The sequence below is a fragment of the Oncorhynchus masou genome, chromosome 32, assembly GCF_036934945.1.
Source record: "Oncorhynchus masou masou isolate Uvic2021 chromosome 32, UVic_Omas_1.1, whole genome shotgun sequence".
NCBI classification, from domain to species: Eukaryota; Metazoa; Chordata; class Actinopteri; order Salmoniformes; family Salmonidae; genus Oncorhynchus; species Oncorhynchus masou.
The window spans coordinates 4,494,908-4,513,159 of NC_088243.1; positions in this window are offsets into that span (position 1 = coordinate 4,494,908).

Below are 18,252 nucleotides of genomic sequence, written 5' to 3' on the forward strand. Positions count from 1 at the left end.
GAGCAGGCGTGCTCCCCGCTCCCTGTGTGAGGGCTTGGGGCGTGTGCCCCGGTCCCTGTGTGAGCTCGGCTAGTCTTTGAGCAGGCGTGCCTGCCCCGGTCCCTGTGTGAGGGTGTCTTTGAGCAGGCGTGCCTGGGCTGTGAGCTCGGCTAGTCTTTGAGCAGGCGTTGGGTCCCTGTGTGAGCTCGGCTAGTCTTTGAGCAGGCGTGCCTGCCCCGGTCCCTGGTTGGCTAGTCTTTGAGCAGGCGTGCCTGCCCGGTCCCTGTGTGAGCTCGGCTAGTCTTTGAGCAGGCGTGCCTGCCCGGTCCCTGTGTGAGCTCGGCTAGTCTTTGAGCAGGCGTTGCCCCGGTCCCTGTGTGAGGGCTAGTCTTTGAGCAGGCGTTGGGTCCCTGTGTGAGCTCGGCTAGTCTCAGGTTGGCTCCCTGTGTGAGCTCGGCTAGTCTTTGAGCAGGTTGGGCTGTAGGGCTGTCTTTGAGCAGGTTGGGCCCTGTGTGAGCTCGGCTCTTTGAGCAGGCGTTGGGTCCCTGTGTGAGGGTGCTTTGAGCAGGCGTGCCTGCCCCGGTCCCTGTGTGAGCTCGGCTAGTCTTTGAGCAGGCGTGCCTGCCCGGTCCCTGTGTGAGCTCGGCTAGTCTTTGAGCAGGCGTGCCTGCCCCGGTCCCTGTGTGAGCTCGGCTAGTCTTTGAGCAGGCGTGCCTGCCCCGGTCCCTGTGTGAGCTCGGCTAGTCTTTGAGCAGGCGTGCCTGCCCGGTCCCTGTGTGAGCTCGGCTAGTCTTTGAGCAGGCGTGCCTGCCCCGGTCCCTGTGTGAGCTCGGCTAGTCTTTGAGCAGGCGTGCCTGCCCCGGTCCCTGTGTGAGCTCGGCTAGTCTTTGAGCAGGCGTGCCTGCCCCGGTCCCTGTGTGAGCTCGGCTAGTCTTTGAGCAGGCGTGCCTGCCCTGTGTGAGCTCGGCTAGTCTTTGAGCAGGCGTGCCTGCCCCGGTCCCTGTGTGAGCTCGGCTAGTCTTTGAGCAGGCGTGCCTGCCCCGGTCCCTGTGTGAGCTCGGCTAGTCTTTGAGCAGGCGTGCCTGCCCCGGTCCCTGTGTGAGCTCGGCTAGTCTTTGAGCAGGCGTGCCTGCCCCGGTCCCTGTGTGAGCTCGGCTAGTCTTTGAGCAGGCGAGCCTTTCCATCTTGTCGCTCCCTGTGTGAGCTCGGCTAGTCTTTGAGCAGGCGTACCTGCCCCGGTCCCTGTGTGAGCTCGGCTAGTCTTTGAGCAGGCGTGCCTGCCCCGGTCCCTGTGTGAGCTCGGCTAGTCTTTGAGCAGGCGTGCCTGCCCCGGTCCCTGTGTGAGCTCGGCTAGTCTTTGAGCAGGCGTGCCTGCCCCGGTCCCTGTGTGAGCTCGGCTAGTCTTTGAGCAGGCGTGCCTGCCCATCTTGTCCCCCTGTGTGAGCTCGGCTAGTCTTTGAGCAGGCGTACCTGCCCCGGTCCCTGTGTGAGCTCGGCTAGTCTTTGAGCAGGCGTGCCTGCCCCGCTCCCTGTGTGAGCTCGGCTAGTCTTTGAGCAGGCGTGCCTGCCCCGGTCCCTGTGTGAGCTCGGCTAGTCTTTGAGCAGGCGTGCCTGCCCCGCTCCCTGTGTGAGCTCGGCTAGTCTTTGAGCAGGCGTGCCTGCCCCGGTCCCTGTGTGAGCTCGGCTAGTCTTTGAGCAGGCGTGCCTGCCCCGGTCCCTGTGTGAGCTCGGCTAGTCTTTGAGCAGGCGTGCCTGCCCGGTCCCTGTGTGAGCTCGGCTAGTCTTTGAGCAGGCGTGCCTGCCCCGGTCCCTGTGTGAGCTCGGCTAGTCTTTGAGCAGGCGTGCCTGCCCCGGTCCCTGTGTGAGTCTTTGAGCAGGCGTGCCTGCCCCGGTCCCTGTGTGAGCTCGGCTAGTCTTTGAGCAGGCGTGCCTGCCCCGGTCCCTGTGTGAGCTCGGCTAGTCTTTGAGCAGGCGTGCCTGCCCCGGTCCCTGTGTGAGCTCGGCTAGTCTTTGAGCAGGCGTGCCTGCCCTTGTCGCTCCCTGTGTGAGCTCGGCTAGTCTTTGAGCAGGCGTGCCTGCCCCGGTCCCTGTGTGAGCTCGGCTAGTCTTTGAGCAGGCGTGCCTGCCCCGGTCCCTGTGTGAGCTCGGCTAGTCTTTGAGCAGGCGTGCCTGCCCCGGTCCCTGTGTGAGCTCGGCTAGTCTTTGAGCAGGCGTGCCTGCCCGGTCCCTGTGTGAGCTCGGCTAGTCTTTGAGCAGGCGTGCCTGCCCCGGTCCCTGTGTGAGCTCGGCTAGTCTTTGAGCAGGCGTGCCTGCCCCGGTCCCTGTGTGAGCTCGGCTAGTCTTTGAGCAGGCGTGCCTGCCCCGGTCCCTGTGTGAGCTCGGCTAGTCTTTGAGCAGGCGTGCCTGCCCCGGTCCCTGTGTGAGCTCGGCTAGTCTTTGAGCAGGCGTGCCTGCCCGGTCCCTGTGTGAGCTCGGCTAGTCTTTGAGCAGGCGTGCCTGCCCCGGTCCCTGTGTGAGCTCGGCTAGTCTTTGAGCAGGCGTGCCTGCCCGGTCCCTGTGTGAGCTCGGCTCTTTGAGCAGGCGTGCCTGCCCCGGTCCCTGTGTGAGCTCGGCTAGTCTTTGAGCAGGCGTGCCTGCCCCGGTCCCTGTGTGAGCTCGGCTAGTCTTTGAGCAGGCGTGCCTGCCCCGGTCCCTGTGTGAGCTCGGCTAGTCTTTGAGCAGGCGTGCCTGCCCCGGTCCCTGTGTGAGCTCGGCTAGTCTTTGAGCAGGCGTGCCTGCCCCGGTCCCTGTGTGAGCTCGGCTAGTCTTTGAGCAGGCGTGCCTGCCCCGGTCCCTGTGTGAGCTCGGCTAGTCTTTGAGCAGGCGTGCCTGCCCCGGTCCCTGTGTGAGCTCGGCTAGTCTTTGAGCAGGCGTGCCTGCCCATCTTGGTCCCTGTGTGAGCTCGGCTAGTCTTTGAGCAGGCGTGCCTGCCCCGGTCCCTGTGTGAGCTCGGCTAGTCTTTGAGCAGGCGTGCCTGCCCCGGTCCCTGTGTGAGCTCGGCTAGTCTTTGAGCAGGCGTGCCTGCCCCGGTCCCTGTGTGAGCTCGGCTAGTCTTTGAGCAGGCGTGCCTGCCCCGGTCCCTGTGTGAGCTCGGCTAGTCTTTGAGCAGGCGTGCCTGCCCCTTGGTCCCTGTGTGAGCTCGGCTAGTCTTTGAGCAGGCGTGCCTGCCCCGGTCCCTGTGTGAGCTCGGCTAGTCTTTGAGCAGGCGTGCCTGCCCCGCTCCCTGTGTGAGCTCGGCTATCTTTGAGCAGGCGTGCCTGCCCCGGTCCCTGTGTGAGCTCGGCTAGTCTTTGAGCAGGCGTGCCTGCCCCGGTCCCTGTGTGAGCTCGGCTAGTCTTTGAGCAGGCGTGCCTGCCCCGGTCCCTGTGTGAGCTCGGCTAGTCTTTGAGCAGGCGTGCCTGCCCCGGTCCCTGTGTGAGCTCGGCTAGTCTTTGAGCAGGCGTGCCTGCCCCGGTCCCTGTGTGAGCTCGGCTAGTCTTTGAGCAGGCGTGCCTGCCCCGGTCCCTGTGTGAGCTCGGCTAGTCTTTGAGCAGGCGTGCCTGCCCCGGTCCCTGTGTGAGCTCGGCTAGTCTTTGAGCAGGCGTGCCTGCCCCGGTCCCTGTGTGAGCTCGGCTAGTCTTTGAGCAGGCGTGCCTGCCCCGCTCCCTGTGTGAGCTCGGCTAGTCCTTGAGCAGGCGTGCCTGCCCCGGTCCCTGTGTGAGCTCGGCTAGTCTTTGAGCAGGCGTGCCTGCCCCGGTCCCTGTGTGAGCTCGGCTAGTCTTTGAGCAGGCGTGCCTGCCCCGGTCCCTGTGTGAGCTCGGCTAGTCTTTGAGCAGGCGTGCCTGCCCCGGTCCCTGTGTGAGCTCGGCTAGTCTTTGAGCAGGCGTGCCTGCCCCGGTCCCTGTGTGAGCTCGGCTAGTCTTTGAGCAGGCGTGCCTGCCCCGGTCCCTGTGTGAGCTCGGCTAGTCTTTGAGCAGGCGTGCCTGCCCCGGTCCCTGTGTGAGCTCGGCTAGTCTTTGAGCAGGCGTGCCTGCCCTGTGTGAGCTCGGCTAGTCTTTGAGCAGGCGTGCCTGCCCTTGTCGTCCCTGTGTGAGCTCGGCTAGTCTTTGAGCAGGCGTGCCTGCCCCGGTCCCTGTGTGAGCTCGGCTAGTCTTTGAGCAGGCGTGCCTGCCCCGGTCCCTGTGTGAGCTCGGCTAGTCTTTGAGCAGGCGTGCCTGCCCCGGTCCCTGTGTGAGCTCGGCTAGTCTTTGAGCAGGCGTGCCTGCCCCGGTCCCTGTGTGAGCTCGGCTAGTCTTTGAGCAGGCGTGCCTGCCCCGGCGTCCCTGTGTGAGCTCGGCTAGTCTTTGAGCAGGCGTGCCTGCCCCGGTCCCTGTGTGAGCTCGGCTAGTCTTTGAGCAGGCGTGCCTGCCCGGTCCCTGTGTGAGCTCGGCTAGTCTTTGAGCAGCAGGCCCTGTGTGAGCTCGGCTGCCCGTGCCTCCCTCCCTGTGTGAGCTCGGCTAGTCTTTGAGCAGGCGTGCCTGCCCCGGTCCCTGTGTGAGCTCGGCTAGTCTTTGAGCAGGCGTGCCTGCCCCGGTCCCTGTGTGAGCTCGGCTAGTCTTTGAGCAGGCGTGCCTGCCCCGGTCCCTGTGTGAGCTCGGCTAGTCTTTGAGCAGGCGTGCCTGCCCCGGTCCCTGTGTGAGCTCGGCTAGTCTTTGAGCAGGCGTGCCTGCCCCGGTCCCTGTGTGAGCTCGGCTAGTCTTTGAGCAGGCGTGCCTGCCCCGGTCCCTGTGTGAGCTCGGCTAGTCTTTGAGCAGGCGTGCCTGCCCCGGTCCCTGTGTGAGCTCGGCTAGTCTTTGAGCAGGCGTGCCTGCCCCGGTCCCTGTGTGAGCTCGGCTAGTCTTTGAGCAGGCGTGCCTGCCCCGGTCCCTGTGTGAGCTCGGCTAGTCTTTGAGCAGGCGTGCCTGCCCCGGTCCCTGTGTGAGCTCGGCTAGTCTTTGAGCAGGCGTGCCTGCCCCGGTCCCTGTGTGAGCTCGGCTAGTCTTTGAGCAGGCGTGCCTGCCCCGGTCCCTGTGTGAGCTCGGCTAGTCTTTGAGCAGGCGTGCCTGCCATCTTGTCGTCCCTGTGTGAGCTCGGCTAGTCTTTGAGCAGGCGTGCCTGCCCCGGTCCCTGTGTGAGCTCGGCTAGTCTTTGAGCAGGCGTGCCTGCCCCGGTCCCTGTGTGAGCTCGGCTAGTCTTTGAGCAGGCGTGCCTGCCCATCTTGGTCCCTGTGTGAGCTCGGCTAGTCTTTGAGCAGGCGTGCCTGCCCCGGTCCCTGTGTGAGCTCGGCTAGTCTTTGAGCAGGCGTGCCTGCCCCGGTCCCTGTGTGAGCTCGGCTATCTTTGAGCAGGCGTGCCTGCCCCGTGTGAGCTCGTCCCTTGAGCTCGGCTAGTCTTTGAGCAGGCGTGCCTGCCCCGGTCCCTGTGTGAGCTCGGCTAGTCTTTGAGCAGGCGTGCCTGCCCCGGTCCCTGTGTGAGCCGGCTAGTCTTTGAGCAGGCGTGCCTGCCCCGGTCCCTGTGTGAGCTCGGCTAGTCTTTGAGCAGGCGTGCCTGCCCCGGTCCCTGTGTGAGCTCGGCTAGTCTTTGAGCAGGCGTGCCTGCCCCGGTCCCTGTGTGAGCTCGGCTAGTCTTTGAGCAGGCGTGCCTGCCCATCTTGGTCCCTGTGTGAGCTCGGCTAGTCTTTGAGCAGGCGTGCCTGCCCCGGTCCCTGTGTGAGCTCGGCTAGTCTTTGAGCAGGCGTGCCTGCCCCGGTCCCTGTGTGAGCTCGGCTAGTCTTTGAGCAGGCGTGCCTGCCCCGGTCCCTGTGTGAGCTCGGCTAGTCTTTGAGCAGGCGTGCCTGCCCCGGTCCCTGTGTGAGCTCGGCTAGTCTTTGAGCAGGCGTGCCTGCCCGGTCCCTGTGTGAGCCCTGTGTGTGAGCTCGGCTAGTCTTTGAGCAGGCGTGCCTGCCCCGGTCCCTGTGTGAGCTCGGCTAGTCTTTGAGCAGGCGTGCCTGCCCCGGTCCCTGTGTGAGCTCGGCTAGTCTTTGAGCAGGCGTGCCTGCCCCGGTCCCTGTGTGAGCTCGGCTAGTCTTTGAGCAGGCGTGCCTGCCCCGGTCCCTGTGTGAGCTCGGGTCTAGTCTTTGAGCAGGCGTGCCTGCCCCGGTCCCTGTGTGAGCTCGGCTAGTCTTTGAGCAGGCGTGCCTGCCCCGGTCCCTGTGTGAGCTCGGCTAGTCTTTGAGCAGGCGTGCCTGCCCCGGTCCCTGTGTGAGCTCGGCTAGTCTTTGAGCAGGCGTGCCTGCCCCGGTCCCTGTGTGAGCTCGGCTAGTCTTTGAGCAGGCGTGCCTGCCCCGGTCCCTGTGTGAGCTCGGCTAGTCTTTGAGCAGGCGTGCCTGCCCCGGTCCCTGTGTGAGCTCGGCTAGTCTTTGAGCAGGCGTGCCTGCCCCGGTCCCTGTGTGAGCTCGGCTAGTCTTTGAGCAGGCGTGCCTGCCCCGGTCCCTGTGTGAGCTCGGCTAGTCTTTGAGCAGGCGTGCCTGCCCCGGTCCCTGTGTGAGCTCGGCTAGTCTTTGAGCAGGCGTGCCTGCCCCGGTCCCTGTGTGAGCTCGGCTAGTCTTTGAGCAGGCGTGCCTGCCCCGGTCCCTGTGTGAGCTCGGCTAGTCTTTGAGCAGGCGTGCCTGCCCCGGTCCCTGTGTGAGCTCGGCTAGTCTTTGAGCAGGCGTGCCTGCCCCGGTCCCTGTGTGAGCTCGGCTAGTCTTTGAGCAGGCGTGCCTGCCCCGGTCCCTGTGTGAGCTCGGCTAGTCTTTGAGCAGGCGTGCCTGCCCCGGTCCCTGTGTGAGCTCGGCTAGTCTTTGAGCAGGCGTGCCTGCCCCGGTCCCTGTGTGAGCTCGGCTAGTCTTTGAGCAGGCGTGCCTGCCCCGGTCCCTGTGTGAGCTCGGCTAGTCTTTGAGCAGGCGTACCTGCCCCGGTCCCTGTGTGAGCTCGGCTAGTCTTTGAGCAGGCGTGCCTGCCATCTTGGTCCCTGTGTGAGCTCGGCTAGTCTTTGAGCAGGCGTGCCTGCCCCGGTCCCTGTGTGAGCTCGGCTAGTCTTTGAGCAGGCGTGCCTGCCCCGGTCCCTGTGTGAGCTCGGCTAGTCTTTGAGCAGGCGTGCCTGCCCATCTTGGTCCCTGTGTGAGCTCGGCTAGTCTTTGAGCAGGCGTGCCTGCCCCGGTCCCTGTGTGAGCTCGGCTAGTCTTTGAGCAGGCGTGCCTGCCCCGGTCCCTGTGTGAGCTCGGCTAGTCTTTGAGCAGGCGTGCCTGCCCCGGTCCCTGTGTGAGCTCGGCTAGTCTTTGAGCAGGCGTGCCTGCCCCGGTCCCTGTGTGAGCTCGGCTAGTCTTTGAGCAGGCGTGCCTGCCCGGGTAGGAAGAGCCTTTCCATCTTGTCGAGGTTGAGCATGATGGGGGTGGGCCGACATCCAAGTTGTGATATCTGCCAGGCACGCAGAGGTGCATGTCGCCACTGTTGTGGAAAAATATTGACTCGAATACAAGAGCTTGTGAATTCAATTAGACTTTCATCATCACAGAGAGCAACAAAGCCGAGTAAGTTCATGAAACAACTGAATCTTTATTCTTAGTGCTTGGTTTTCATACAGTCTTACCCTTACATAATGTCATCACCCTATTTTACGAATCCTGTTGTCTTACTTAGTTTACATTCTCTAATTGGCTCAGACATTGGGGCATAGATTCTATTGGTGGCATGACATGCATACCCCTTAGCTAATGTTCCTGTCCAAAAGGTCTTTACAAGTTCAGATCTACATTGTATATGTATGCTTAACTTATGTATGTGCGTGACCAGTAGCCTTCACAAGATCAGATATGGCCCAGACCAGCCACGTCACGTCTTGTTAGTTTACCTTGTCTCGCCTCATCTACACAGATTCTGCTTACGTTCTGTTTTTTTACATGTCCAATGGTCAATTCGATGTTGATCTAGCTTTGTACACTCACATGGGCTTCAGCCTTCATTCTGAATACACATGTCTAATATTTAAGCTTATATTGATTATTCATTCTACTTCAAAGATAACAGTATAGGTACTGAGAATCATCAGATGACTGGAAAATCTCCAACACCACCTGGGTTTCAGAATGGGGGGAGGGAGTAGTTGAGTGTCATCCACATAGCAATGTAGGAGAGACCATGTGAGGATATGACGGAGCCTAGTGACTTGTTGTATAGAGAGGAGAGGACCTAGAACCGAGCCCTAGAAGAGGACCTAGAACCGAGCCTTAGAAGAGGACCTAGAACCGAGCCCTGGGGGACACCAGTAGTGAGAGTACGTGGTGCAGACACATATCCTCTCCACGTCACCTGGTAGGAGAGACCTGCCAGATAGGATGTGACCCAGGAGTGTGCAGAACCAGATACGCCCGAGAGGAAGGAGAGGAGGATCTGATGGTTCACGTTGTCGAAGGCAGTGGATAGATCTAGAACAGAGGAGAGACCGAGGAGGATGAGAACAGAGGAGAGAGTCTGACTGGTTAGGGTCAAGAAGATCGTTCTGAGAGAGATAAAGAGAAAGTTGATCAGAGACGGCACGCTCTCAAGTGTTTTGGAAAAGAACAGGAAGGGAAGGAGGTCTTATAGTTTGACGTCAGATGAGTTGAGTATTGGTTTCTTGACCAGGGGAGCAACTCGGGCCATTTTGAAGTCAGAAGGGACATAACTTGTGCTCAGGAATGAGTTGACGATGGATGTGAGGAATGGGTGAAGGACTCCGGAGGAGGGGATGGAGAAGGGAGGATGGGATGGATGAGGGAGGAGGGGATGGAGGAGGAGATGGAGGAGGGAGGAGGGGATGGAGGAGGGAGGAGAGGGTGGAGAAGGGAGGATGGGATGGAGGAGGGAGGATGGGATGGAGAAGGGAGGATGGGATGGAGAAGGGAGGATGGGATGGAGAAGGGAGGAGAGGATGGAGGAGGGAGGAGAGGATGGAGGATGGGATGGAGAAGGGAGGAGGGGATGGAGAAGGGAGGAGGGATGGAGGAGGGAGGATGGGATGGAGGAGGGAGGATGGGATGGAGGAGGGAGGAGAGGATGGAGGAGGGAGGATGGGATGGAGGAGGGAGGAGAGGATGGAGGAGGAGAGGATGAGGAGGGAGGAGGGGGGATGGAGGAGGGAGGATGGGATGGAGGAGGGGATGGAGGAGGGAGGGGGGGAGGAGGGGATGGAGGAGGGGATGGAGGAGGGAGGATGGGATGGAGGAGGGGATGGAGAAGGGAGGAGGGAGGGGAGGGGGGATGGAGGAGGGAGGAGGGGATGGAGGAGGGGGATGGAGGAGGGAGGATGGGATGGAGGCGGGAGGATGGGATGGAGGAGGGAGGAGGGGATGGAGAAGGGAGGAGGGGATGGAGAAGGGAGGAGGGGATGGAGAAGGGAGGAGGGGATGGAGAAAGGAGGAGGGGATGAAGAAGGGAGGAGGGGATGAAGAAGGGAGGAGGGGATGGAGAAGGGAGGAGGGGATGGAGAAGGGAGGATGGGGTCGAGTGGGCAGGATGTCAGGTAGCCAGACCTCACTATTCGCAGGATGTCCTCTGGAGAGAGAGAGGGGAGAAAGAGGTCAAGGCATAGAGTAGTTCTGTGTGAGTGAGACCAGTGGACTCAATAGGATGAGTGAATGAGACCAGTGGACTCAATAGGCTGAGTGAATGAGACCAGTGGACTCAATAGGCTGAGTGAATGAGTGGGACCAGTGGACTCAATAGGATGAGTGAATGAATGGGACCAGTGGACTCAATAGGCTGAGTGAATGAATGGGACCAGTGGACTCAATAGGCTGAGTGAATGAGTGAGACCAGTGGACTCAATAGGCTGAGTGAATGAGTGGGACCAGTGGACTCAATAGGATGAGTGAATGAGACCAGTGGACTCAATAGGCTGAGTGAATGAGTGGGACCAGTGGACTCAATAGGATGAGTGAATGAGTGAGACCAGTGGACTCAATAGGCTGAGTGAATGAGACCAGTGGACTCAATAGGCTGAGTGAATGAGACCAGTGGACTCAATAGGATGAGTGAATGAGTGGGACCAGTGGACTCAATAGGATAAGCGAATGAGTTGGGGATGTCGTCAACCTTTTTCCCAAAGTGGTTGACAAAGTCGTCCGCGGAGGGATGAGGGAGTTGAGGAAAAATTAGTTTCCTAATGTTGTGGAAAATCCGATCCAAAAGATCAAGGCGGAAACTATTTAATTATGTAATAGAAATATCATTAATCAAACTACTGCAGGGGAGACCTATCTCTGATTTCAAATAATAAATGGTTACATGTCCCTTATATAGTGGGAGGTGATAAAATGTTGTTTACACAACAGTTTTGTCGAAACAAGCAACCGTTCCCGGAAACACAGTGGCCTTGTGCATAACATTACAGAACATATCCCTGCCACCACACTATGGTAAGAGGCAGAAGCTCGACATTTAGAGTGGTTAGAAAGTGGCTTTAGTAGCAGATACAGAGGAAGAGAAGGTAGAGAAGGAGGAGTGAAAGGATGATAGGTCCTCCGGAAGTCGAGTTTTCCCTCGGCTGTCTGCAACCCTGTTCTGTAAACATGCAATGAGTCACTCAGACAGAGAGCATGAGGGGAGGGCTGAGCCTGCCGGGAGGAAAGGGGACAGTACGAGTCATAGGATGCAGAAAGGGAGGAGAGTAGGGGTCGAAGAGGCAGAATCAGGAGACAGGAGGGAGAAGATTTAGCAGAAGGGAGAGATGATAGGATAAAATAGGAGAGAGTAGAGGGAGAGATAGAACAAAGACTGCGATGGCGCATGACCTTCTGGGTAGGGACTGAGTGGTTAGGGTTGGAGGAGAGGGGACCTGGAGGGGGTAGGGACTGAGTGGTTAGGGTTGGAGGAGAGGGAGACCTGGAGGAGAGGGAGACCTGGAGGAGAGGGAGACCTGGAGGAGAGGGAGACCTGGAGGAGAGGGAGACCTGGAGGGGTTTAGGGACTGAGTGGTTAGGGTTGGAGGAGAGGGAGATCTGGAGGGGGTAGGGACTGAGTGGTTAGGGTTGGAGGAGAGGGAGATCTGGAGGGGGTAGGGACTGAGTGGTTAGGGTTGGAGGAGAGGGAGACCTGGAGGGGGTAGGGACTGAGTGGTTAGGGTTGGAGGAGAGGGAGACCTGGAGGGGGTAGGGACTGAGTGGTTAGGGTTGGAGGAGAGAGTGACCTGGAGGGGGTAGGGACTGAGTGGTTAGGGTTGGAGGAGAAGGAGACCTGGAGGGGGTAGGGACTGAGTGGTTAGGGTTGGAAGAGAGGGAGACCTGGAGGGGGTAGGGACTGAGTGGTTAGGGTTGGAGGAGAGAGAGACCTGGAAGGGGTAGGGACTGAGTGGTTAGGGTTGGAGGAGAGGGAGACCTGGAGGGGGTAGGGACTGAGTGGTTAGGGTTGGAGGAGAGGGAGACCTGGAGGGGGTAGGGACTGAGTGGTTAGGGTTGGAGGAGAGGGGGACCTGGAGGGGGTAGGGACTGAGTGGTTAGGGTTGGAGGAGAAGGAGACCTGGAGGGGGTAGGGACTGAGTGGTTAGGGTTGGAAGAGAGGGAGACCTGGAGGGGGTAGGGACTGAGTGGTTAGGGTTGGAGGAGAGAGAGACCTGGAAGGGGTAGGGACTGAGTGGTTAGGGTTGGAGGAGAGGGAGACCTGGAGGGAGTAGGGACTGAGTGGTTAGGGTTGGAGGAGAGGAAGACCTGGATGGGTTTAGGGACTGAGTGGTTAGGGTTGGAGTGAAGGGAGACAGAAAAGGAAAGAAAGTTGTGATCAGAGACCTGGAGGGGGTTACAGTGAGATTAGTAGGAGAACAGAGACTTGGAGGGGGTTACAGTGAGATTAGTAGGTGATCAGAGACCTGGAGGGGGTTACAGTGAGATTAGTAGGTGATCAGAGACCTGGAGGGGGGTTACAGTGAGATTAGTAGGAGAACAGAGACCTGGAGGGGGTTACAGTGAGATTAGTAGAAGAACAGAGACCTGAAGGGTGTTACATTGATATTAGTAGGGGAACAGAGACCTGGAGGGGGTTCACAGTGAGATTAGTAGGAGAACAGAGACCTGGAGGGGGTTACAGTGAGATTAGTAGGAGAACAGAGACCTGGAGGGGGTTACAGTGAGATTAGTAGGGGAACAGAGACCTGGAGGGTGTTCACAATGACATTAGTAGGAGAACAGAGACCTGGAGGGGGTTACAGTGACATTAGTAGGAGAACAGAGACCTGGAGGGGGGTTACAGTGAGATTAGTAGGAGAACAGAGACCTGCACAGGGGGTTACAGTGAGATTAGTAGGAGAACAGAGACCTGGAGGGAGTTACAGTGAGATTAGTAGGAGAACAGAGACCTGGAGGGGGTTACAGTGACATTAGTAGGAGAACAGAGACCTGGAGGGTGTTCACAGTGACATTAGTAGGAGAACAGAGACCTGGAGGGGGTTACAGTGACATTAGTAGGAGAACAGAGACCTGGAGAGGGTTACAGTGAGATTAGTAGGAGAACAGAGACCTGGAGGGAGTTACAGTGAGATTAGTAGGAGAACAGAGACCTGGAGGGGGGTTACAGTGAGATTAGTAGGAGAACAGAGACCTGGAGGGTGTTCACAGTGAGATTAGTAGGAGAACAGAGACCTGGAGGGTGTTACAGTGAGATTAGTAGGAGACAGTCTCTTGTAAAGATGAGGTCAATCATATTGCCTTCCTTGTGAGTTGGAGATTATTAAAAAAGGCTGAGGTCAAAAGAGACAAGGGGAAAGAGAGAGTTGGAAAGAAATTAATCGAAGGCAGACGTGGGCGGTTGAAGTCACCAAGTACGACGAATGATGAGCCATCGTCAGGAAATGATCTTATCAGGGGTGGCAAGCTTATCTGGTGGGCGACTAGATGCTCTCGAACTATGAGAGACCAGTCGGATGAAGACAGAGCAGCTGGAGTAGCAGTGTTTTCTGGGGTGACCCGTGTCTCTGTCAGGGACAAAAAGCCAAGGGACTGAAGGGCAGCATAGGCTGAGATGAACTCAGCGTTCTTGACCACAGATCGGCAGTTCAAAACGCTGCCAGAGACCCGGGTTGTGAGCGCAGGGTACGCTAAATTAGAAGGGTTGCAGCCAAGGGGTGGGGAGTGTCTCTAGTGTCTCTAAAGCCTACAGGGAGAGGTGTGAACAGGTATAGAAAAGCGTACATAGTTGACAAAGCCACAAAAGAGCAAAACAAGATCATCTGTAAATAACTAGGTAAGATACTCAAGTGAGAGAGTGGAGACTCCTCGACCACATTTCCGCAGAACAGTCTGTTTCGCTGACGGTCTTAGTTTAGCAACAAAACTGACACGACCGTCTCACTTACATCTGCCCCTGTGAAACCAGGGGACACTGAAGAACTGACGCTAATTACCGAGCAGAGGTGAAGTGTACCCCGCCGTGCACTAATCGCTGATTGCCTAGGAGAGGAGAAACCGCTCCAATACAGCCTCTGATAGCCAAAACAAGTCACAAATTGCCCTGCCCCTTAATCCTGGTTGATGTGTCAACAACTATCTGAAAATGATGAGCAGTCAGCAGTTCACACTTCGAGTAGGCTACTGGGAAGACAGGCAACACTTAAAGTAGATGGACCTAGCTAGCAAAAAGACAGTCCGAGACCACAACAGATAAAGACAACAAGGCAATACTAGACCACAACAGAAAAATACAACAAGGCAGTACTAGACCACAACAGATAAAGACAGTACTAGACCACAACAGAAAAAGACAACAAGGCAGTACTAGACCACAACAGAAAAAGACAACAAGGCAGTACTAGACCACAACAGATAAAGACAACAAGGCAGTACTAGACCACAACAGATAAAGACAACAAGGCAGTACTAGACCACAACAGATAAAGAAAGGCAGTACAGACACAGAAAAAGACAACAAGGCAGTACTAGACCACAACAGATAAAGACAACAAGGCAGTACTAGACCACAACAGAAAAGACAACAAGGCAGTACAAGGCAAACCTAGACCACAACAAGGCAATACTAGACCACAACAGAAAAAGACAACAAGGCAGTACTAGACCACAACAGAAAAAGACAACAAGGCAGTACTAGACCACAACAGATAAAGACAACAAGGCAGTACTAGACCACAACAGAAAAGACAACAAGGCAGTACTAGACCACAACAGAAAAAGACAACAAGGCAACAAGTACTAGACCACAACAGAAAAACAAGACTAGACCACAACAGATAAAGCAAACTAGACCACAACAGATAAAGACAACAAGGCAGTACTAGACCACACCAGATAAAGACAACAAGGCAATACTAGACCACAACAGAAAAAGACAACAAGGCAATACTAGACCACAACAGAAAAATACAACAAGGCAGTACTAGACCACAACAGAAAAAGACAACAAGGCAGTACTAGACCACAACAGATAAAGACAACAAGGCAGTACAGAACACAGTACTACAAGAAAAAGACAAGGCAATACAAGACCACAACAGATAAAGACAACAAGGCAGTACTAGACCACAACAGATAAAGACAACAAGGCAGTACTAGACCACAACAGATAAAGACAACAAGGCAGTACTAGACCACAACAGATAAAGACAACAAGGCAGTACTAGACCACAACAGAAAAAGACAACAAGGTAAGACCATAACAATAAAGACAGACAACAAGGCAGTACAAGACCAGAACAGAAAAAGACAACAAGGCAGTACTAGACCACAACAGATTAAGACAACAAGGCAGTACTAGACCACAACAGAAAAAGACAACAAGGCAGTACGAGACCACAACAGGTAAAGACAACAAGGCAGTACAAGACCAGAACAGATAAAGACAACAAGGCAGTACTAGACCACAACAGAAAAATACAACAAGGCAGTACTAGACCACAACAGATTAAGACAACACAAGTATACTTACTCCTGGAGATATCACGAGTCCTCTCGATATTGAATGAAGTAATGACACCCTATTGCCTATATAGTGCACTATGGGCCATGGTAGAAGGCGTCTGTAGTCTCGCTTGGGCCACCACAAGCCCGCCAGAACAGCTTCAATGCACCTTGGCATAGATTCTAGAAGTGTCCGGGAACTCTATTGGAGGGATGCAAATCTACTCTTCCACAAGAAAGTCAATAACTTGGTGTTTTGTTGAAGCTGGTGGAAAACGCCATCTCATGCAACGCTCCAGAATCTCCCAGAAGTGTTCAACTGGGTTGAGATCTGGGGACTGAGACAGACACACTTGTCAGTCCAAACAGTTTGCGCATATATTTTGACAAAATGTGATGTTCCGGCTGTTCGCTCACACAATACGTTTTCTTGAAGCAAGTCGAGCAAACCGAACATAGCATACGGACTGGAGGGAGGGACGGACAGACACACACACACACACACACACACACACACACACACACACACACACACACACACACACACACACACACACACACACACACACACACACACACACACACACACACACTTTATTAAAACCCTATGCTCTTTTGAGACCCTTCTTCCCAAATCACTGAGCTTCTAGCAAAGGAAGTAAAAATATTTGCGAAAGTGGGGCATTTTTAATTGCTGACCCTGAACACGATGGGATGTTAATTGCTGAATTAACTCAGGACTCACAATTGTGTGGAAGCACCTGCTTTCAATATACTTTGTATCCCTCATTTACTCAAAAGTGTTCCCTTTATTTTGGCAGTTACATGAGCAGCACATTGATGCCACACTTGTTCTACCTGATGGCACTCACCTTTAGCCTGGTCCAATTCAACCTCGTCTTGAAAATATACTTGGTCCAAAAGTATAATGTAGAACCAGGAACAGATTAGCCCTTGGTTCACTCCAGACAGGACTGCCCTTGACCAGCACAAAAACATCCTGTGGCGTTCTGCATTAGTATCGAACAGCCCCCGCGATAAACAACTTTTCAGGGAAGTTAGGAACCAATATACACAGGCAGTTAGGAAAGCTATGAATACCTTTTTCAAACAGAAATTTGCATCCTGTAGCACAAACTCCAAAAAGTTCTGGGACACTGTAAAGTCCATGGAGAATAAGAGCACCTCCTCCCAGCTGCCCACTGCACTGAGGCAAGGAAACACTGTCACTACCAATAAATCCACTATAATTGAGAATTTCAACAAGCATTGTTCTACAGCTGGCCATGCTTTCCACCTGGCTACCCCTACCCCGGTCAACAGCCCTACACCCCCCACAACAACTTGCCCAAGCCTCCCCATGTCTCCTTCACCCAAATCCAGATAGCTGATGTTCTGAAAGAGCTGCAAAATCTGGACCCCTACAAATCAGCCGGGCTAGACAATCTGGACCCTCTCTTCCTAAAAGTATCTGCCGAAATTGTTGCAACCCCTATTTACTAGCCTCTTCAACCTCTCTTTCATATCGTCTGAGATCCCCAAAGATTGGAAAGCTGCCGCGGTCATCCCCCTCTTCAATAGGGGAGACACTCTAGACCCAAACTGCTACAGACCTATATCCATCCTACCCTGCCTTTCTAAGGTCTTTGAAAGCCAAGTTAACAAACAGATAACAGACCATTTCGAATCCCACTATACCTTCTCCGCTATGCAATCTGGATTCAGAGCTGGTCATGGGTGCACCTCAGCCACGCTCAAGGTCCTAAACGATATCATAACCGCCATCGATAAGAGACAATACTGTGCAGCTGTATTCATCGACCTGGCCAAGGCTTTCGGGTGTCAATCACCACATTCTTATCGGCAGACTCAACAGCCTTGGTTTCTCTAATGAATGACTCGCCTGGTTCACCAACTACTTCTCAGACAGAGTTCAGTGTGTCAAATCAGAGGGCCTGTTGTCTGGACCTCTGGCTGTCTCTATGGGGGTCACAGGGTTCAATTCTCGGGCCGACTCTCTTCTCTGTATATATCAATGATGTTGTTCTTGCTGCTGGTGATTCTCTGATACACCTCTACGCAGACGACACCATTCTGTATACTTCTGGCCCTTCTTTGGACACTGTGTTAACTAACCCTAACCTCCAGACGAGCTTCAATGCCATACAACTCTCCTTCCGTGGCCTCCAACTGCTCTTAAATGCAAGTTAAACTAAATGCATGCTCTTCAACCGATTGCTGCCCACAACTGCCTGCCTGTCCAGCATCACTACTCTGGACGGTTCTCACTTAGAATATGTGGACAACTACAAATACCTAGGTGTCTGGTTAGACTGTAAACTCTCCTTCCAGACTCACATTAAGCATCTCCAATCTAAAATTAAATATAGAATCGGCTTTCTATTTCACAACAAAGCATCCTTCACTCCTGCTGCCAAACATACGTAAAACTGACTATCCTACCAATCCTCGACTTCGGCGATGTCATTCACAAAATAGCCTCCAACACTCTACTCAGCAAACTGGATGTAGTCTATCACAGTGCCATCCGTTTTGTCACCAAAGCCCCAAATACTACCCACCACTGCGACCTGTATGCACTCGTTGGCTGGCCCTCGCTTCATATTTGTTGCCAAACCCACTGGCTCCAGGTCATCTTCAAGCCTCTACTAGGTAAATCCCCGCCTTCTCTCACCTCACTGGTCACCATAGCAGCACCCACCCGTAGCACGAGCTCCAGCAGGTATATTTCACTGGTCACCCCCGAAGCCAATTCCTCCTTTGGCCGCCTTTTCCTTCCAGTTCTCTGCTGCCAATGACTGGAACGAACTGCAAAAATCACTGAAGCTGGAGATTCCCATCTCCCTCACTAACTTTAAGCACCAGCTGTCAGAGCAGCTCACAGATTACTGCACATAGCCAATCTGTAAATAGCCCACCCTACTACCTCATCACCATAATGTATTCATCTTGCTTCTTTGCACCCCAAGTATCTCAATTTGGACACATCTTCTGCACATCTATCACTCAAGTGTTTAATTGCTATATTGTAATTATTTCACCACCATGGCCTATTTCTTGCCTTTCCTCCCTTATTTGCACACACTGTATATAGACTTTACTACTGTATGTTTTGTTTATTCCATGTGTAACTCTGTGTTGTGTCAAACTGCTTTGCTTTATCTTGGCCAGGTCACAGTTGTAAATGAGAACTTGTTCTCAACTGGCCTACCTGGTTAAATAATGGTGAAATAAAATAATAATAACTTGACCATACACTATACTAGACCAATGTGTTTGGTCTGGTATTGTTCAGCTTTTGATTAAATGAAACCTTGACAA